Here is a 13,305-nt window from a genome sequence, read left to right as displayed (position 1 = left end):
GCTGCAATGCAAGGGGAAGGCTGGTCTATATTTAGGTTATGGTCTCTGCACAGAATGGGTAATCCTCTTTCCATGAATTATCCAGGGGATTAGACAGCTTTAAACTCCCCCAGGCCTCCCTGGCTGCAGCCAGGCTCGGTGGGAGCCAGGGGGGCAATGGCCAGAGGGAGGGAGGTGCAGGCAGGTTGCTGATGACTCATTTGGCTGCTGCCAGCCTTGCCAAGCACTTCAGGAGGTCACCAGAGGCCCAGACGCAGAGTGACACAGGAGTGACGTGCAAGGCAAAAGGGAACATCCCGATTAGGAAAGAACACAGAGCTTTATAAATAATTGCAGAGACGAGGGAGTTGGCAGCAGGTAGGAGGAGGGACAGAAGACCCGAAGCAGCAGCTTTCCAAAGTGTAATATCCTCGCTAGACTTTTCCAAGCTGTTTCTCAAACCAGAAAAAGGGATGCTTTTGGAACTGCAGCCGATACAACCGAGGAGATGCTCCAAACCCACCTGCTTGGGCTGGCTCTGCAAATGCGGTTCCAGGGATGCAAGTCAGGTTCATCTATTTGGAGTGCGAATGGATCACTGTCAATACTCCATTAAAATGTTGAAGGGAGGCCAACAACACAGCTCAGGGACGGTGAGGGGGTGGGGAGGAATGGGATGCAGGGAGGGAGGCAGGCTGGATTGCACCAAAACCTGAATATTCCACTCAGTTATGGGGTAAGTGCCCATAACAGATTTCTGCCCTTTACTAATGCACAACTGCTAGAAAAAAAAGGAGTCCTGTCACTGGGGGCCTGTGTATGCCCTAAAAGAGACATTCTTGTCACCCCTGCATGTGGGTCTTGGGACAAAGCTTTGGTGGGGAGATGAATGAGAAAGGCTCAGCTGTGCAGGCTGGGCTGTAGTTGACACCCACTTGTGTAGGATGCCAAGGGGGCTCTTCCTCTGGTGCCAAAGGCAGTGGAAAAACCAGGGAAGAGGACCATGCCTGTAAAGCAGGAAGAGAGTCCTTGTGTGGGAGACTGAGCTAGCTGCCACTTCTGGTTTTCTATCTATGGGCTTGTGGTGCAGCCACTCTTTTCCTCCATTAGTCTCTAGAAGTTGGGACCTAGCTCAAAGCTAGTATGGTTTGTCTTCCTTCACTCAGTTTTCCAGGCTGTAGCTAAGAAAGTGGTGCAGGGGTTTGATTTTCCCCAATTCCCTTTGCCTTCTGTTGCTGCCAGGACATCTTGCCACCTAGTCCTGGAGTTACATTCCCCTGGATACTAACTCTGTGGACCCTCATAGTACAGCTGCCATCCCCCAGACTCAACCTTTTTCTGGACTGCAGGAAAGTCAGATTTATTCATGGGGAAGTTAAGTGCAGCAAGGCACTTTTATTATCCCTGCATTTAAATCAATTTATTCTACTTTCTGCCGCTTATGCTACATACTCTAAGTCAGGATTTTGACCCTATTTTATTTTCCCCTGCCCAGAACTGGGACAAATTGAAAGCCTCACCCTGCTGTTCATCATTCCCTCTTTTACTCACATCAACTGGAGGATGCCATTTAAGCAGTGTCAGGGGAGCTTGAGTTGAAGAGGGAATAAATGAGCAGTCTCCCAGCTCACTGCTAAGATGGGAAATTCTGTGGCTGGCCCTGCAGCTCCTGCCTTGCCCAGGCACTCGAGCAGAGTCAGTGTCAACCCTGGCTTGTTTCTGCCTGTGAGGGTAGGGCTAGAAATCACCAGAGAAAGCCTGGATGGAAGAGGGAAAGCAAAGAAGGGAAAGACCGGGGAAAGTCTTTGCCTTTAACGTGAGCTAATGTCTTTCCTCCCCGCGTCGAACATCCTCAATTTCCTGTTTAACTTAAAGTCAACACATCTGTCACGTTAGCATCGCCCGCTGCCTGGTTCCCCCAAGCCACCCCCCTCCCATCTGCTCTCCCTGCTGCCTCCAGCCTCCCTCCACTCCTATTGCTTTGTGGCTGGGGGTGTGTGCCTGCGATTGTGTTTTCTGCTGGCTGGTGGACTTTTCCATTGCTCATGATTCAGTACCTGGATGTGGTCGCAGTGGGATGATCTGCTTGGCTTGCAGAGCATTTACTTTTAATCTCCGGCTTGTGACATCCTAGCAGAAAGGGGTGACCCTTCCAGGAGCAGCTCCACAGGCTAGAAAAAGGGGAAATGGCTGGTGAATGGCTGTGATGAAATATTTCCTAGTTCTGGTAAGCGATGATGCTTTTCTCTTTGGTCTCTTTCTGGACTATCAGTCCTGCTGCAACAGTAATATGGCTTGATGGGTTAAAAGCAAAGGGAGGGGAGCGGAAAAAGAGACAGAAAAAACAGTGAAGCTCATTTGGTTTGTACTGAAGCTTTTCCAGGGGTCAGTGCTCATCAAAGCAGTTTAATTACTGTTGGTGAGAGTCTGGGAACCGAGCGGATCAATGTGTGTGCTTGGGCAGTCGGACCAGCTCTCGCTCACATGCAGTTCCATTGCTCACCCTGCGTATATTTTTCCTACTGGATTTCCAGCTTGGTCTGATGCTTTCCATGGGGTAGTCCTAGGTGAGCTCCTACCGGAGTGCTGCTTTTTCTGCCCTGCACTTGTTACTGCAGGAGTTATGGGAAGTAATTAATAAATTCCTGCCCCTAATAGACTGTCTCCATCATTGAGTCTAAGCGAATTTTTCACTGAAACCAGTCCCCTAGGTTCTGCCAGTATCTGTTATATAGAGAGGTGCAGATGAAGATGTTTGGGAGGAAGAGGGTCTCACTGGACTACACTCTGCTGGGACCATGAGCTATCTGGTGTCCTGGGCATTGGCTTACTCTAAATGAGAGGTTTGCCAGTCAGTATATCTCACAGGACTCTCAAAATGGGCGTCCTGCTTCTTAGTCGAGTGACAGCAGAGCTCTTACACTAGGGATGAATTTAGGGCCCTTGTTTAAAGAGGATCAGGGAATAATAAACCTAAGAGCAGCCTTTGCAATCTGGCTGTATTGAATCTGCAAAGGTCTGTACATAACAAAAAACCCCAAACAAACAAAAAAAAAAACCCACAAAAAAACCCACAAAAAAACCACAAACAAAGGAAAAATACAGTGGTGAAGCTTTGGCAGGTTTTCTGACAGGTACAAAGCCATGACCTTCTTGGCAGACCTGCGTTTCACCCAAAAACTGACACAAAATACGGTTTGGGGTACCAAAACAATTTTTTTTTCTGGATTTCTTTATGACATGCAGAGTTAAAAACTGCTCCTGGAGAACGTTGCTGATATAACTTGTTTATAAAAATACTCCTCTCACGATGTATTCATACAGAAACCTCCACTTGCTAAAAACTCACACATTTCCTACCCTTTGTTGTTTAGATACTGTGACACTGAGAGTGGGGCGCTCTGGGTTTTGTGCTTATTCTAAAGAAACCTCGAAGTTTCAAGCACCAGTTACATTAAATATAAAGATTCTCCTCTCTAGAGCAGCAAGTTTTGACTTGGGGTTTTGTTTCACATGTGTCTCAGGGTGACAATCTTTTGTGCCAAGTCTGTGTCTGGCAAACAGTGGGTGAAGAGGGAAGTGGAAGGGCTTTGCGTGACTGAATCCCAGCTCTGTGCAAGAAGGAGAGAGGGCAGGAGTTGCCCAATTTGTTGTCTTTGGGGGGTTGATGATTGTATCTGTGATGAAATCCTCTTAGGACAGCTTTTGTGTCCTTTAACCAAAACACATGGCTTTTTTCAAAAGGCTGAAAATCCTTCATTCCCTGTTTCCTGGAATATTATTTCTGAGCGCCAGAAATTTCTGTAAATTGTTTTTCTTGTTAAATTATCTTCTAAAACCTGCAGTAATGTTGATGCCAGAGTATCTTTGCTGTCAATTTGGTGTTTGTGCACTTGACTTTTCTCCCACATTCAGTCTGGGATGTTGGCCAGTGGTGACTGTGCTTTCCTGATCCCTGCTGCAGTGCTGCCTGGAAGGGTTAATTTCCTGCATTTAATTAATGACTCTGTAATATTTATAAAGAGAAAATCATCGTACCCATCTGTGATAATTTTGGTACTTTTGCCAAGATGAAATTCTGGGGCCAAATGAGTATTACAATATGCTGAATGTAGAGACTTCTATAATGTCCTGCAGTTATTTCCTGAGAGAGCCTGATTTGATGTTGGGGAAGGGAAGGACAGATCCTGAAGTCTTTGTCTCTGGGTAGAAACAAAATTTAATGTGTTACAGGATTAATGAATGTTATTACTTTTAACTTAACTTTAGTCTTTTCTCAGGGACATTTGGGTTATAAAGGATGGATTTCCCTTGTGAAAAAAATCCATTTGGTGAGGGCAGGGAGTCATATGGGATCCTAAGTGAATAATACTCCAGATCATTCCTGTCATGGCGCTTGGCATCAGTGTCATCATCTCTTCAGGGCAAGGTAATCAAGGAGATGGAAGATGAAACCTTTCCTTGCCAGGGAGATTTCCACATTATTTGATTGAAATTGGAATCCAGTCACCTCATGCTTGTCTCTCCAGATTTTTCTTACCACATCTGCTAAATTACCACCAGCTATTTGCGTTTTAAATGAGGGCTTCCTCCCGCACAACCCATCTGCTCAGCCTGTTTGTTCTTCCCGTGCAGTCACGACTTAGTGATCATGTTTATGTCAGAGGAAACACTGGTGTTGGGGGTAGAAGGAAGAGGGGATCAGGGTGGCCTTGAAGATTCCCTTGGCTATGTTGAGTTTGAAAGAGGAGCTGGGTTAAAATTGCGGGAAGAACCTCTTATGAAAGAGAATTAAGCCAGGTCAAGGGAGCTGGGAAGCTCAGGCCACTTTGAGGACAAGTCTTCTTTTCTAGTACTATCCCAGGGAATCTTTACAATTGGACATCATAGACTCTCCCACATCTAAGGTGACATAGCTTACCTGGTTATGTTCTTGACTGCCCTAATGCCAGGGAGGTAGGAGAAGTTAAGGCCTTTTTTGCTTGGAGGTGGTTGAAATGTGTAAGTGTTTTAAGGTATTCTAATCTGCCTTATTAAAATGGAGGGACTACAGGTCTTCAGAGATGCTTTCTGCTCACCTTGATGTGACAAACCTGAAGATATGACTACAGATATAGAGGGATGTGATAGAGATCTACAAAGCTGTGAGTGACATGGAGACAGTCAGTAGGGCTGTTGACTGTCTCTTCCAGTCCAAGACCCAGGCAACATCAGAACTGATTAAGTACAAGTTCCAGGATACCTCACTGTGTGGGGACTGCAGCAAGCCTGATGCTGGGCAGGCTCCTATAGGAGATGCTGCAGGACTGTGTGGCAGCTGGTTCTCCGTGATTCAGTGTTTCCAGTTAAACTTGTGTTTTGCTGTGATTCACAACAGCTCTTGTGGAAGATGGGTTTGCAGGAAGCTGGAATTCATCCGCTCCTGACTGGGTGACGGATGGATTTGTTCAAGCTCTGGTTCCCTCTGTGCTGCCAGCACAGTGGATGCCTCCTTGGCCCCCCATCCTCCCAGGCTGGCAGTGAGTGAGAAGAGTGGTGTCCTCTGAGCACTACTGAAACACAGAGACTTTCCCAGTCCTGGCCTGAGGATAATGCCTGTGGCATGTTCTTTAAAATGGGAGAGGGTGAGTAAAATCCCTGCAGGAGATTTTTGACCACGGGGAAAGTACAATGGGAGCCAATCTACTCCTGGATGTGATATGCTTTACACCCATCCTACTCTCAAGGACTGAGATCTGGTACTGCACTGGTAAACTGAGGACGGGTCCTCTGTCAGGACACAGGTGGTCACAGCCTGTCTCAGGGATTGCTCCCACCACATCCCTCCAGGCAGCAGGGAAAAACCTGCCTCCCTCATGGGACATTTTTCTTGCCCTTTATGACAGGTGGTCAAACTGCTGCAGATTAACTCCTCTAATTAACTGCTTACAGGTTCCTGACCTCCTGAACTCATGTCCTTGTCATTCTCAGACATGCAGGACTGTCCTGGTGTCTCTACTCTGCCTTTGCACTCAGAGGAAACCCCAATAGAGGAAGTGGTGGTGACTTCTTTGAGGAATCTCAAAGATTTATGTTGCAGTCCTATGAGTAGTGATGGTCCTCCATCAAGCCTGGTGACATCTCCCAGGGGGATTAACACAGCCAGAGTATGAGGTTAGAGGCAGATTGAATTGGATGACTCCATGAGGAGAATTGAGGGACTGGGGGACAAGAATGGATGTATGCAAAATTCTTCGCCAGCTGTACTTGGCACAGAGTATCTGTTGCACCCGACACTCATACTAATGGACAGAAGTTCTTTTAGATTTACAAGCTATCCTGAGTGGCTGGATCCTGATATTAGTCTCAGGGCTGTAAATGTACTAAAATAAGTAAAATTGCTCTGGGATTTTGCTCCTCATAATGTCATAAACACAGAAAGTGATCATTCTGCTCTGTACACAAAGTCCAAGGGTCTCTCTACCCTGATAGATGGGAGGTAGCAGAAGCAGGAGTGATTTGGGCTGATGGCTGCTCGGGGCCACAAGAGGTGTGGGCTTTTTGCAAGTGGCAACTGGTTCTGAAGTGCTTTCAGCCCACTTCAAAGGAGGAAATCTGACCCAAATTCCTTTCATCTGCTTCTACTGAAGCTGAGAGTGGGCACCAGTGAGATCAGCCATTTCTTGGTATGGGGAGGGGTACATTTGTCCTTCTGCACTCTCACATCACATGCACTTGCTGCCCAAATTCACAGATGTTTTATCAGGACTGTCTCATTTCAGGGATCTAGTGTGCATTAATTATGAGCATGTGTAAATGAGGTGTTAAATGATTTATACGCAGACCCAGATTGAGAAATCCCAGTGGTTTCTTCTCTGGATGTGTAGCTGCTGTTGAAAAAGTCAGACTTCCTCACATTCAGGAGGAGCTGAGGAGCCTTTTCACTTGTGATACAGACCCAAAACTGCTAGTCTTGGTGGAGGCTGAGCCTCCCTGGTGAGCCAAGGCTCACCAGTGGGGCCAGCACATGCATGAGGAATCCCGCCATCACCAGTGCAATTCACTGGCCCTCTGGGGACTGTGGCAATGCTCTGATGTCAGGCCACCCTTGGGAAGATGGGGAATGCCTTTTGCATTCTCAGAGCCAGAGGATGGGAATTCAGAGCAGCAAAATTTTAATTAATCTTGTATTTATTTTTATCACTAATTGAATATGCTTTTTTTCTTCTTTTAGATAAGGGGGTTTAGGGTTGTTTATTAGTATCTATTTTATAATTGTAGCAAGAGAGGATCATTTGTTCTTAGTAGCTCAGACGCTGCAAACCATCAGAGATGCTGCCTGTGCTGTGGCCATGCCTGGATTGGTGCCTGGGGTGCTGGGCAGCACAGGCACCTCCAGCCCAGGGTGCCCAGCAGCAGGAGGGCAAGAAGCCAGAGCCTTGTTGGGCTGCTGGGGACTGCTGGGGACTGGGAAGTTTGCAGAGCTGGGGGTCTCTGGCAGGGAACACTCATAGACCATTTCTGACCAGAAGGTATTTGGTGTTTTGACATGTTTTTGAAAAGTCAAGTGTGACCACTGACTAAAGCGAGTCACTGGGTACTCCTTTTTAGGGTTTTATTTTCAAGCAACTCTGCTTAAGTATGGTGGCCCCCAACAGAGTCTGCCCTGAATGCTGCAGAGCCAGCCCACAGAAGACTGATGTCCTTTCAGCTCCTGTAATCCCCCTGACACACGAAGGACAGGCATGAAGGGAATAAGAAAAGATTAGGAAAAGCCTAATTTTCCACACCCCCCCTGCAAGTTCTGCAAAGCCTTGTCTGTACCCAAGGCTTACACCCTGACTGCTTTAAAACCAGAAAGAAGTGGGAGAAAGCTCAAGTCCTGCTGACTCACAGTTACAGGGCTCTGAGCACAGCAACTTCCCAGCCATCGGTAGGAAAGAAAGATTTACACCTGAAAAGCAGCTGAGAATTTGGAAGAGAGGAATGAAAAATAAGGTGCTTCAAAGCCATGCTGTTTGAAAGCTGTTGGAGCTAAAGCAGCAGGCTGAAACAGGGCTCCTGCTTGGCTTTCTCCACAGCAAATTTGTAAAGGAATAAAGTTCTCAGGATGGAGAGATGCTTGGTGAGGGTGGGAGCACTCACCCCCACTTGCCTGCTCTGCATCAGGCAGCTGCTGCTGGTCCCTGCTTTTCCAGGCCATGCAGCTGATTAAATATTGAAAGGGTTTGGTTGCTGTTGCTTGAAAAGCTTCTGTCTGGATGAAAATGAAGTTATGTGAGGATAAGTTTGTGCTGGTGCAATTAGTCTCTGTTTAAGTACATCTGATCATAAACAGACCAAAAATAGCTTTGTGGGTTTAAACATAAAGGCACCCTCGGGACGTGGGTTTGGGTTACTCCTTCTTGGAGCCATGTGGGAGAGCTCAGGGAGGGAGGGTGGTATTGCAGATGGAGGTCAGGCTGAGTTATCAGCAACCCTGTGGCATTCAGAGGTTGTTGCAGATGCTCAAAGGCTGGTTGTGATGGGAACCAGCACCTGAGGTTTGCGTGTTCACACAAACCCTGCTCCAGGCTTGCCTCCCACACACCCCCAACACCCTGGGAGAGGGGGTGATGGATTGAGATGCAGGCAGAGAGAGGGGAGGGAGAAGGGATTTGTGATGAGTGATAGGATTAGGCAGAGGCAGGAGGGAAACTGGGGTTAAGGTAGGGGCCAGAATGTGCAGAGGATGAGATTGAGAGAGTTGACATTTCTGGGAGTCTGTTCTTAAACTTCCACAGAGTTCTTCAGGAGCACTCTGTGGAAAATCACCCACCTAAGCAGTGGGAACAGGAAGCCAAGTGTGGAGAAAGGAGGTCCTGTACTGACTAGTGGCCCAGCCCAATCTCAAATATAGACAAGGAAAAGTTACATTCAGGTGGAAGTAGAAAAAGCAACCATTTTTCTGCTCTCCATCCAGGCCCCTGTTGCACTTTAATTTCCTGAGAGGACATGGAGGGCATTTTCCAGCTTCTTAGCTGTGCACAGGTGGGAGCCTCCTAAACTATATGTCTTGGTACCTTCCTGACAGAGCACCAAAGGAGCAAGCCTTCTCAATCCCCATTGGCGGTGGGTCCTAAAGATTTCCAGTCACCCCTGCTGAGCTTTTGGATAATCTGGGTATTGGATTCACCCATGGAGGTCCCAAAATCACTGGTACCACCCATGTGTGCTTTCATGGGTTTATATGAAGTTGTTTCTTTCCTGCGTGCAGCCTCAGTAAGGATGCAGGGGATCTCTGTGGGCTGTGACCACAGGGAATGGCACAGTGGGCACAGGAGCAAGGCTTGGCCTGAGACATTTAATCACTTTCAGCTGTCAAGAAAACACATTTGAGCTGGAAAAGAAAGCTCCCTTCATTGTCTGGGTGTCCAAAACAGATGTGCAAGTCTGTTCTGTGACCAAGGGAAACTTTGGGAAAATGTTTCTTATCTTGTTAGGATAAATATAAACAGAGAAAAGATACCAACTTGATTTAAATACTGCTATAATATGCAGAGGTTCTGAATAATCTATCCTAAAAGCACCTGGCCACCCAGCAGGCAGAGAGGCCATCCAGCCTGGGGGAATGGGACAGGCTGGTTGAAGAGCTGCCGGTCCCTCTGGGTCATGTAGGGGTTCAGAGAGAGGAAGGAGAGACAGGATTTCCATCCTTCCTGCAAGGGTAATTTAGTTCTTGCATTGAACTGCACAGGTTTTAATAGATAATCATCACTGAAAATTGGTTTCTAATTGTTCTTATCTGTAAGTTAAATCAAATTTGCGATAATTTTAATAAATATTTCCTGAGTTTGATGGTAGCATCCAATGGGAGAGAAGTCTGTAGAAACACCTGTGACTAAACAGAGAAGCAAAGCTTTGCTTTCTTGGAGTCTGAGTGAACTGGACAGTATTTGCTAAACCAAACAGGAACTTTAGCAGCTTATTTTTTTCTTTAAATGGTAAGGAAAAAGGGATCATATTTATCTTTTTTTTTGCTCAGAATAAGATGATATGTCTGGAGCAGAATTTGCAGTTCACATTTTCATTATTCTTTAGACCTAATTGAAACTTGATTTCAAAAATTACATGAATCAGCTCAGTTTATGGTAGTCATTGATCAGTTCCTAAGCATTTTTTTAATGGTGTTTCATGATAATTGTTAATTGCACTTGATTAGAAGTACATAGTCACAGTAGGGCTGATGGATGGATTCTCAGCTGAGCAAATCTGGATTAATTTACAGTCCTGAGGTTGTTATCCATAACATGCTTGAAATCAAATTAAAAATCCAAACTGTTATGAGACTAGGATGTGTGTTCATGGTGAAAGTCATTTAATATAATTTTGGCATCTTCTTCATTCTTTCAGAGCATCTAGTTTAGCTGTTCAGTTTCAATTATTTTTTCTAATTGTTATAAAAAAGTTTTTGCCCTGGGAAATATTCCATCTGGAAGATTTCCAAAAGAAAACATTTCCTTTGGTGTTTAAAAATCAAAATCTGAAATGGATTTTTATTCCTACTAGATTTAGATAAGCAATTCGATTAAAAAAAAAAAACAGAATTTCTGTCTCCCAGAAGTGTACTGAACAATGTAGGAGCTGATTGTAATTATTTAATTAACCATTGTTGCGGTTTTTTCCCCTCATACGTACTATGAAATAATGCTGTGATTTTGGCAGGCCTACAACATCTGAGCCCCTGTGGCTCAGCAGAAATGTACGGCAAGTAAGGAAGAAACGCAGCTTGTTACCTCTGTGCTACACAGGTTTTCCCTCAAGTTGGAAATAATGCCGGGTCTGACAACCCCAAAAGTTGCAATTAAGCTCGCCAAGTAAACAGGTCAGTCCCTTTCAGAACAGTCCCTTCCCAAGGGTCTTGATCTCCTGTGCATCTTCCTGGCCAAGGTCTAGCCGAATGAGAGGATTTTCCCCTTTCGATGCTTTGGGAAGGCAGCAGCCTGAGGGATGTGGGGTGGGGGCTCGGGGCCCTGTCAGGGTCTGAATTATAAGAGACAACCTTTGTCTTCTTCCAATTAATAAGTCTAGCTCTTGTTCAGCTTCTTCCTTTAATTCCTCCTTTCTATCAGTGTAAAGTGCGTGGGAGGGGTTCACTGTGCAGGGATCCCTCCTGGATGGGAAGGCTCTCCGGCTGCAGGAGCGGTGGTGCAGGGCTTGGGGCAATCCACCCACAGACATCCATCTCCCTGCCGGGAAGCTGGTGGGAGCTTCAGGGGCCTTTCAACGGCAGCCAAACAAGCAGCTCCTTGCCCTGCCTTTACAGCAGGTGGGAGGTGGCAGCTGGTGGATCCCTGCCCTGTGGGGGTACAGGGGATAATGGAACTGCTTCCCTGATTAATTCTGGCAGCGGCTGCTGAGTTAATTAGTGGGCAGATATAGGATACTAGGCATTACTAATTTGTCCACAAATGCATCTTGGAGCTGAGTGGGTTTGGGGTGAATTTCATTCCCGTTGTTTGCAAAAATAGTTTTCAGGATCTGTTTCAAAATGAGCGTTTGAGCAGGAGATGCTTCGACTGTTTCCCTTATGAGATTCCATTATGAGGTTTAATCTGTGTGAGATGTCAGTGCAGAGTCTCCTTACATGGCTTCATTTTGCATCCATCTGGTCCTGTTTGCTCATGTTTGGACTGCCTTGTTCTTGCCAGGAGTGGTCATTCTGGTTTCATCTTCCCACTAGGAAGGGGAATCTTGCTTGCTCCAACTGAGGGGGATCCAGTTAAGCATGAGAGGCTCCTGAAAGGTGTCTAGAAATAATTTATATACTGGGGTTGCAGAAGCAGAGGCTTGTTCTGACCAGCCATGCATGGCTAAAGCACGTAAAGGCAGAGATCTCTCAGAATCCAGCTGATAAAAAAAAGGACAGCAGGACTGATAAAGCCTTTAGTAATTTCACAGGGAGCAACCACTCAGGTTTGCATGAACTCAGAGCATCCCAGTGAGAATTCCTGTCCTTGCAGCTGGAAAAGAGTCGTTAACAAATGTTCATTACAATAGTAACCACTTAGCCATTGGCTTGTCGCCATGCCACAATCTGTGCATCAGCAACTCTGTTTCCTGCTGGTTCAAGGTAGACAGATGTTTTCTTTGGGGGCATTATGGAGACTGTAAATGGCTTGGATCAGGATATTGAGTCTGTGCTGTGTTTGTTTTCATCAGATGCTCTTCCTATAGGACTTTGGAGATAACATATTCTGAGTGGGTGACAGAAAATAGGTGGAGTAAAAAGGGAGAAAGGTTGAAAATGGAGTTGCTTGTAGTTACTACTCAGTTACTCAGCACAGAGGAGGATTTTTCTTTCTTTTTTTTCTCAGTGATTGTCAAGTGTGCAGATCAGACTTTACCAAACGAACCCTGTTCTGCATCCTTATGCAAAGCATTTCTTGCTTGAAGATGGAGTCAATTACCGTGCATGTATTTACCCTGCTTGAGGAGCCTGTCTAGTTCCCATCTATATTTCATGAGTCTCAACACTCCCTGAGGCTTGCAGCACTCTGCTGTGCCTGCAGTGAAGGGCTCCTCCACTGCAAAAGCAACAATGACTCAAGTGAAGCACACAAACAGATGAAGTTCCCTGGATTTACATCCCCTGGCAGCCTTGGCCTTATGCCCTTAATGCTGGGTGGCATTTGGATGCTCTTTCAGGGCCTGCCAGGAGTCAGGTACCAGCTGATGCTCAACCTACCTGCCACTGGGCTGATGTGGAGAACAAGCTGCTTCTCACACCCTGTGCAAGTTGGAAGTCAATAACAGCACTAACCCCCTCTGACAAGCTCTGGTGTCTTTTCCATCTTTAATTAATTAATTAATAATAAATTAATTAATAGAAGAGTTAAAGCAAGGTCTCTTACATCTCCTGGCTCAGCTGTGCAGTCAGTGCAGGTTCACTCAGGTAACTGCCATCAGTTTGTCTTCGATTTTCAGCAACCCCACTGGTGAGGTTTCTGTCTTTCCCCTTGAGATCCTCTCCTACAGCCCCAGAAATGTTGCTGTCAGGAAGCTCTGCCTAAACTTCAGTATCAGTTTGAATTTCAGGCTTTCACATCTACTGCAAATGCCCCAGCACAGCTATATCCAGCTTTAAACTATCCAATGAAGCCAGTGGGTTAATGGAGAAGAGAAGCTCACTATCCCTCTTTGGAGAACGTTTCTTCCCTCTGGTCAAAGAATGTTCATCCAAACATTTTATTCTCAAAAGAAAAGAAATCTGTTCTGGACAAATTAGAAATGTTTGAGAAGCCAGTGTTTTCTTTTGTCCGTTTTCACTCAATATGATTGAACCCACTGCAGAATTCTGAATCCTCA

At 45.9% G+C, this 13,305-nt stretch overlaps 1 protein-coding gene across 1 annotated transcript in view; it reads left to right on the top strand.

Annotated features, from left to right (window-relative positions):
* The first annotated feature begins 2,002 nt into the window (after positions 1-2,002).
* The window catches only part of SV2B (synaptic vesicle glycoprotein 2B), a 60,508-nt gene continuing 49,205 nt past the window's right edge, over positions 2,003-13,305 (top strand). The window contains 1 exon segment of the mRNA XM_032700437.1: positions 2,003-2,206. The gene's annotated coding sequence lies outside the window, so the exon portion shown is untranslated.

The sequence above is a fragment of the Chiroxiphia lanceolata genome, chromosome 12 (genome assembly GCF_009829145.1).
Source record: "Chiroxiphia lanceolata isolate bChiLan1 chromosome 12, bChiLan1.pri, whole genome shotgun sequence".
Taxonomy (NCBI): domain Eukaryota; kingdom Metazoa; phylum Chordata; class Aves; order Passeriformes; family Pipridae; genus Chiroxiphia; species Chiroxiphia lanceolata.
Note: the sequence above shows the minus strand (reverse complement) of the source record. Positions and strands in the feature narration are given on the sequence as shown.